Raw genomic sequence first — 8,053 nt, forward strand, 5'->3', positions numbered from 1 at the left:
TGAAGTGGATTACATGAGTAGAGATGTTATAAGATACATTCTTGTAAATGCCATTAGATCATTACATGTTGGTGATGAACTATTAGTGAGCTACAAATTTCATAGGCAAGAAAGAGCACCTTCACCTCTAGATTGAATATGTGAAAGTGTATACAAGAAATGTGCACTTGTGGATTATGTATCAAAATTTTGAGATTCACACTTCTATATTTGATACTATTTAGTTTTTGCATAATCAAATTTTTTTGTTTTTAAATGCTAAGTATGTGTTACAAAATATTAAGTTTAATCTTTGTATATAGAATGCTCATAATTATGTCTATGTGATAAGTTTCAGAGTATGATTTTAAAAATGATGTGCATCTACCCTATCATGGCATCTCACGTATGTCAATTGAGTGCATGAAACTCCTTTGTAAGAGTGATCCAAACATCTATGAGAAATTAAAGAAACTATATGGTTCACATTTTGACAAAGAGAATGATGTTATCAATGGAGATAATAACATGGATGATTTCATTCATGATCGGTATGCAGAAAGTGAAGCGTATAATAACAAAAGTTTTCTTAGAGATGAGCGCTTGAGAAAATCTACGAAGGTGCAATTTTCCACAGTTAAGCAGGAGATTGCTTAATGTGAACCTCCAAATTTTTTATGCTTGGAGTAATGCATTTATTTTTGGCACTATTAAAGTAAATGTCTTCTCCGTTGTCAATTTTTATCGTATTATTTTTTGAATGCTTTAATACTTAAAGTGTATGTGGTGTTTGCTTGAAATGTTGCACACTACTATTTCAAAAGTTCTTACCCTCCAAAAAAACGTCCTTTTCACATCAAGAGATGAAGTGAAAAGGTGTTGAGAAAACTTGGACTCGATTACAACACCATAAACGCATGTCCTAACGATTGTATTTTATGTAGAAACAAATACAAAAATGAAAGGGCACGTCCAAAATGTAAAACATCTTGTTATAAAGATACAAGCGGATAGATCCCTCATAAAGTGTTTCGAGATTTTTTGTTGACACCCCATATACAACACATGTATCAAACTCCAAATTTAGCAAGACTTATGGATTGGTAAGCAAAGAATGCAAGTACGGATGGGATTATGAGAATTCTCTTGGATTGCCCTGATTTCAAACATATCAATACAAAATGGCATGAGTTTGAAATAGAACCACAACACATTAAGATGGGTGTTGGCTTGGATGGTGTGAATCCATTGTCCACACGCTCATGTAAATGGTCTACTTGGTGAGTAGTTCTAGTTAACTACAATTTGTCGAGTGTCAATTTCTTGAAAGCTTTTCAGTTTGAGCTTTCTCACATAGTTTAGGTCTTTCTAAGTTACATGCTCACACTAGAGTGTTCACCTAGATGTCCTACAAGGGTTCAACAAAAAAAGTACTATTTTTTCACATGTCAAAGCTAAATACCCAAAACAATCTTGAACATGCTACAAGCACTACCATCATTTCAAATAAAGATTCCTCCAAAGCATTAATCTTTAGGGTCCAAAATAGTACAAGGCACAAAGCATGCCATTGAAGAGATTATTGTACTAGGAAATGCCAACATAAAGCCTCATAAAGTGTACAAATCACCCACCAAAATGTCAAAAAAAATTGTGCAAACTACTAGGCATTTCTTTTTTCTCTACTTCTTTGAAGGCGTAAACTGTTGGGGTTGATTCAAGATGAAAGTGAGCTCTCTTTCATGTAGTGTTGGTTGTTGTATGATCATATGCTGCTTACCATCCAACCCAAGAATATGTTGTAGAAAAAGTATAGGTGCTTACAAGCCAAGTAATATTTTGTTGCTTTCTCCCATCCTTGAAAATCAGGGCATGTACATTAGGGCTCCATATCCACATGCACATCATAGACATCTTGTGTTAATATCTTGAACACCGCATGACAAACAGGCACCGAAGTTATCTCTTGCACAAAACAAGCTTCCATACATGCTCCTATTCCCATGCATTTACTTGCCTCCTTAGAGACACCGGACCTCCATTTTTTATTGTGCTTGCCAGAGGTTCCCACTGTCTCCCCTTCCTTGACAGCCTTTGGAGAAGGAGCTCCAATCACAAAACCTGCCCCTAGTAAACTAGCATACTCCTCCTTTGATACACCTGTTCCACTCTCTACTAGCCAATTTGTTGGCCTTTCCGGTGGTGAAAATACTTGTTTGGCCACAACTTCAGTGTGATGCACATCATGGCCACAAAACCACATCCATCGGTGTTGCCTCTGGTCTTTGTAAGTTCTCTCTCCCCAAAAGCATGGGGCCACAAGTCCTTGAGACCTACTTTGCATGACATTCTCACATCTTCTCCCTTCAAGCACACCAAAGCACTTACGAGAGACATTTTGGCATTCATCTTATTGCCCAATGACCCCTTGGCACAACAATCTCAAAATCACCACCAATAATGTATTCACTAATAGAAGGTATGGTGTCATCTATTATGTCATTATTTGCATGAATCTCCTCATTTGTGGAATGTGCATTCACATCAAATCTTTGTCCCTCTTGCTTCCTGTCCATATCAAACAAAATGTTTTGTGGTCGTCCATGCTCTTTTTATTGTCTAGACTCCATCACATAGCCAAGCTTATCAGAAGCTGTTTCTGAAAATCCTCTAGCCTTCTTTCTTTGCACAATTTCCCTGTCACCATGCAATAAAGGTTGCCCAGAAAATGGTGTGCCTACAACTGCCTCTTGGAGAGTACGTGTCAACACAAGTGGGATAAGAGATTTTGCTTTATTTCTTGATCTCTCTAGATATGTTTGCATATCCGGAGCAAGCCCTATGTATCTACCCATCAGATGGCCATGTTGCTTTGTGCATTGAATGTAAGCATTGATGACATCAGTGACGCATGCATCATACAAACAAATGTTTTTACTACCACCTTCTCTAGCAAGCCAAGACGCATGAATGGTCTGTGACAAATTGGTACAAAATGCTACAACACACAAAAAGACTACCTCGGATCATAGACAGAGCATGACATAGTTGCTCATCCATCTATTATGTGTGTGTGATCAAAATGGACCCAAGAAGCACTCAAATATCCATTTCCTCCTCGACGCATGCGATTGACAAGGTCTAGCCCAGGCCGTGGACCTTTTGTTGACATCTTAAAGATGTACCACTTATCATTTGGGCCACCTTGCTTAGGGAAACGACTTCCATTAAAGTAATAAAAGTGAAATTTTTTCTTCAAAAGCATAATGTGTTCAAACCCATCCCCAACAATCGAGTCTTGTTGTCTTTTCTCAGTAGCTACCATTATCTTATATCTATCAGAAACAAGTCAAAAATTAAATCTATCAAAAACAAGTCTAAATGTTAAATATTTTACCTTTGATTTTGAACTAGTGGAATCATTTTTTCCAATACATTTGAGAGCTCTGACTCCCCCATTTATAGTTCATCTGAACCAACAATAGCGTCAACCAATAATTGTTTGGCGAGCGACAATCATCTAAACTCTTCTTGGTCCACTGCTTCTATCCACCTTCAAGACACTTGCAACCATCTTCCGTATTCTCTCTATTGTGGCTCTTGATGTACCTGCTTGAACTTCATGCAAGTGATGACCTGCGTGAATCATCATTCTTGTAAGATTTGGATCTGAGGGAAAAATGTAGTACACTTTGCAAGAACAAGTACTCTCATAGAAAACAACTTTTTTGCAATAATGACAAGTGATACGCAGGTTTTCATCTTCACATATAAGCCCTTTGTGGCTTGCTTAGCTAGGTAACCATGAAAGGAGGATACATTGAACTTGGTTTTGTTCAAATAATACGGACAGAGAACTCTGTGACAAACTAATGACCCCAAGCAATAACCAATCCTAACCGTACAATTTATGGACATGTTAGTTCTATGTGGCCTAGTCCAAAAATGACCATCAAATTTTTGCTCCATCCCTTCCATCCTTTTACAACCTTCTTGAATGGGGGGTAGCTCAAAGGCATTGTCACCATCATAAACCTGTGGAAGCTCGGTCACCTATTTGATTTTCATGCTATTGTTTATCAGGTGTTGTTGTCTCAAACATGTTTTGCAACCTAAAATCCAAGGAATGATGGAGTTTTTTGTAAAATCATGAACGTCATCATCATTGGAATCGTTTCTTTGTTGTTTGTCAAACGGCTTTGTTTCCTCTTGCATTGATGGATTGTTTATCTCAAAACAATCTTCTTTTGCACATGAAACTGACTCTTGATGCTTGTTATGACTAGTTTAGCACCAAAATCGGTCTTCTCACTATCTGTAATATAGAGCATATCACTAGAATGTTCAATGAAATACTCAAAAGAGAGAGAAGAGTCTAATAAAAAGTGCTCATTTTTGTCAATATCCAACTCTGAAGGGGTTTCAATATACATTTTTTCCAACCCGATGTAAACTATTAATTTCAAACATGTAAATTTGTAGTTTGGAGAAAGAAGACATTGTAGATAATATCTGTTGAGCAAGAGTTTGTCGTGTCAAAGCTCTACTTCCCTAGTGTGTTTCTCTTTTCCAAGTGTCCAAGAGAGAGTTACTATGTCCATCTCCATAGCAAGACAAAGGGAGCAGCTAGTTGTCTAAACCTAATAAAAATTTATTGCAAAAATATAAAACATAACTTTAAAAGATAATGCAAATATTTTCGCGCTTAGAGATAACACATTAGTGATTGCCACATAATAAATGCGACAACCGCAATCATAATTTTCTCATTGTTTCTTTATAATTAATGCCGACAGCTACAATCATAATATAATATCCTCTCATAGTTGTTTTATAATCAATGCAATCATAATTAAATATTATCTATCCATTAAATATTCTCTCTTCATTCTCTCTACAAGCAAAATTAAATATTCTCCCTTCATTCATAACGTAACGCAAAGACTTTATTTTTACGAGGTAAAAGAAGCTCACAATCATTACACATACAAATCACTACAAGATTGAAAGTTTGTAGGTATTACTAGAAAAATCCTAGGTATTTGAAGGTATTCTCTCTCTAAAAACTTGAACTCATAAAAAGGGACTAGGGACTGCGGAGTTCAAAGAGTTCCTTCATGTTCATTGTTCTCTCTCTAGGCTAAAGGCTAGTCAAAATGGTGGTCATCAGATCATCACATTATCAAATATTTTTGCTTAAGATTGAAGATATTATTAGAAAAATCCATTAAATTTGAAGGTGGATTAAGTTTTTTGCACAAAACCTAAGCTACACAAAGGTAGAATTTACACAAAACCTAAGTTATTTGGAGGACCTAAGGTTTCGACGAAGCTCAACAGGTAGAAGGTTCATGGCTGTAGCTCTACAATTCATGGCTAGAACTCAACAGGTAGAACATTCTCTACATTCCTCTCCTCCTCCATCTCTTCCTCCACACCTCCACCCCACTGGGCGGATAGTGAACGGATGGATAGCATGCTCGACGAGTGGGGTGGAGGCGTGGAGGAGGAGAGAAATGCTGTGTTTTCTTATGTCTGCTTAACGATACATCAGGAGATAATCCACTCTTGTAATCATATGCACGCTAATGAAAGAAATCAACTACACACCCTGCTGTAATCATCTACACTCTAATGTGACGAAAATCAATTGCACACCCTGTTGTAATCATCTGCACTGCTGTAATCGTCTGCATTCTTTTCGAGTACGCTGACATGCTGTCCGAGCATGTTGTCTGAGTACACAGACTGCACGCAGTCCGAGTCCAAGCACAATGTTCATCTACGTGTGCGTGGATGGATAGCGTGCTCGTTTTTTGGGTTTTCCTTAGTGTTTGGGAAAAAGTGCAACATGCTGATATGCTGACACGATGGAACATGCTGACAGGATGGTTAAAAGCGCGGTCGCTCTTGTATGCTGTTGTTTCGTGTATAATGTTGTTTGTATGCGGAAATTATGGTCCGAACTCTTGGCTTTGTTGCACAATACCCAAAATGTAGATATGGGTGATAGCACTCCATGTATTTGGTTTATGCCATATGAGATATAGGAGCCAGAAGTTTCCTTTAATATGGAGCATGCTTGAAGATTTTTGTCAACGAATGTGCCTTCATAAAACTATTCTTGTTGGAGATGTGAGAGCATTTTTGGAGATGCCACTCACTTGCAAGTCATATCTTAGATGGTGTCTGTTATGCTTCTGTTTTCTCAGCATTGCTCTTCTGATGCATGGTTTGTTCTATTGCACTACCATGTTACTGTATATTTGTTGATTCCAATGTCTAGATCTAGGCAACTAATGGCTTCGATGGATGCCCAAGTTTTTGAAGACTGCATGCGATAGGGCTAGGATGTGATTGAACATGCTGGCCTACTTTTGCATGGAACAAACACTATATGGATAAGTGGCCCTAGCTACCAAGGTAGAGTCTGTGTGGACCACTGTACCAATGGGTCAAGGTAGTAAGGTATCAAGGTAGATCCGTGCGGACCAATGTATCAAAGGGTGTTGTCATGTGGGATGGTAGCCGATAGTTGCATCCATATAGATGTAGGATGGGATGTACTATAGGGATGGCCTATTATTGAGTCATTAGTCTCACTAGTCACTTTTGGTCAAGTGTGGTACTCGCAATAGAGTAAGTCTTGAGTCAACTGTAAATAAATTTTTTGACAGGTTTTGACACGTTTTGTCAAGTTTACCCTATGGCATTGAAACCACCTTGATTTATGCAAAAATCTACGGTATTTACACTATGAATAGTTTTTAGTAGAAGGTCAAGTGTTAAATCCTAAGAGAGTATCTAGCTTTGGGCAACTCTCTCGCTATATCTCTCTCTTTCAAATCATAGCATTTATACATTTGTTATTTCTTTTTTGCACTTATAGTATTTTATGGAAAAGTTGATAGTTCTAGACAGAGTTTTGAGTATGCTATTGACTTTTTTTTAATAGAGGTTTAAGATATTTCTCATGGACCCCAAAAGCTCCATGAAAAAACGAGAAGCAAATTGTTCAGGGGGATGACTCTACGGTCTGGGACTATTCAAAGTTATACTTGAGGATGGTTCCTCAAGGTAGGGGGGTGACTGTATGGTCTGGGACTATTCAAAGTTATACTTGAGGATGGTTCATCAAGGATTCTACCAATGAGTCCGCCAAAGAAGTCTGTGAAGAGAAGAAATCAATGTGTGTATGTTGATGATGAAGCATGATCCTTGGACATGTCTATAAATGGAGATTCTAAGAGCAATGATATCACTCCAAATACTATTGGTTCATCTTTTGCTCCCACCCCACAAACTACCCACACAGAGACTAATAACCAAGATGAAGAAGACACCTTTTCAAAGCATAACAGGGTTTTTGGGGAGAATGTGTCTCTTGGGTTGATGAATGAAGTCATAAGTCAATTTCATATCAAAATAAAGTCAGAGCCCCAAGAGAAGGTTTAGAACTTTAGGTCTTCTTGGGGAGGATTTCAAAAAGAAAATGAATGAAGCTTTAAAGAAGCAAGAAGAAAAAATGAGAGATAGCAGATATAAGTACCTTTCTATAACAATTATACAAGGATAGCTGGAGATTTGATTCGAGGGGGAGCAGAGCGTACTGAGACTTTTTACAGGTAACTTTCTAGCCATGAACCTTTGTGAATCAGCACACTCATCTTGATAGTTATTTGCAAGCTCTTGTCGTTAAATTTTGATTATTATGTTTGACACATTTGGTTGCTAGAAACATTCACAGATGAGGACGACTATGTTATAGACATTTTTTCTTAGTGTGGTGGCTTGGGGATTGCTTGCACAAAGGAGATTCGTCTATCTAATGCTAGAGGATCCTAGCAGCCTCAACCTTGGCTTGTGTGGCCTCAAATTCTTCCTCTTCACGTGCAACTGCTACACTGCTCATAGGATCTCCACACACACAACTGCAATAGTGTTAGTAACGGAGTCCCCAAGTGGCAAGAGCTTGCTTTCAAGGGCATTTGGCACATTGTCTAAGGGAAATTGGGTGATGGTGCATATCATGCTCAAGAATTCATCCATGTGTAGACCAAATGATTCTCCAAGT

At 37.9% G+C, this 8,053-nt stretch overlaps 1 pseudogene; it reads right to left on the reverse strand.

Moving 5' to 3' along the window:
• Nucleotides 1–1,858: 1,858 nt before the first annotated feature.
• LOC147446987 (uncharacterized) lies at nucleotides 1,859–2,609 on the reverse strand (annotated as a pseudogene).
• Between the last annotated feature and the right edge of the window lie 5,444 nt (nucleotides 2,610–8,053).

This window comes from Adiantum capillus-veneris, chromosome 11, assembly GCF_014529385.1.
Source record: "Adiantum capillus-veneris isolate H3 chromosome 11, ASM1452938v2, whole genome shotgun sequence".
Lineage (NCBI taxonomy): Eukaryota > Viridiplantae > Streptophyta > Polypodiopsida > Polypodiales > Pteridaceae > Adiantum > Adiantum capillus-veneris.